Below are 981 nucleotides of genomic sequence, written 5' to 3'. Positions count from 1 at the left end.
CTAAAAAGAATAAAAATATAAATACGTACTCATTCACCAGTCAGGGGCATTACTTAAACAAGTAACAATTAAAATTACCTATACAAGTAATGTTGAAAACGAGGCTAATTTAAATATAACTTATATAAGTTATTTTTCTGAATATTATTTTTATAGGTGTCCAAGAATTCAGATTTTACTAGCTTTAAAAAATTTTCACAGTTATCTGGTTATTTTTCCTTTGATATATAAAAACTAATTGTTCAGAAATACTGATTAACTTTCCGACGCACTTATCTTTCATACCAACTCTTCTGGGTCAAAGATTGGTCTCTTGGGACTATTAAATTATCATTTTCCTCTAAAATCTTGAAGGTAGACTGATTTAAATAGATAGATACTTGTGAATTAATTTAGACCTGAAGTTATTTATAATTTGTAATCTAAATCAATTACATATGTGCCTTAGATAAGTGTAATTGCTATTTTTTTCAAAAATGTTTAAAATAACTTATTCAAGTAATATTTTTGTCATTATTTTCAAAGTAACCCTTAATCTCTATACTCCTTTCAAATCTGATAAATTCTTTATTTTATGATATAAAATGTTGTTTAAAATCATGAAAACTACATTTAGTCTATGTTTCTATTGAAAATTAAAATAACTCTATTAAGTAATTTTATTATTTTTAAAATAAAAAATTACTTATATAAGTAATTAAAAAAAAATAACTTGTTTAAGTAACGCCCCTGACTGTTCACAGAATAAGCTCTCAAAGCCTTGCAGGTCAACCTATAAAGCCAATCCCTTCAGAGAAAGTGTTCTCATATTTAACCTACTGTCGGTTCATTTATTTTTATGAGTACCATTTATTCACGTGAGTACCATTTATTTACGTGAGTACCATGTATTTACATGAGTACCATGTATTTACGTCAGTACCATTTATTTACGTGAGTACCATGTATTTACGTGAGTACCATTTATTTATGTGAGTACCA

Source organism: Mytilus edulis, unplaced genomic scaffold (assembly GCF_963676685.1).
Source record: "Mytilus edulis unplaced genomic scaffold, xbMytEdul2.2 SCAFFOLD_880, whole genome shotgun sequence".
Classification (NCBI taxonomy): domain Eukaryota; kingdom Metazoa; phylum Mollusca; class Bivalvia; order Mytilida; family Mytilidae; genus Mytilus; species Mytilus edulis.
This window is presented reverse-complemented; position numbering follows the sequence as displayed.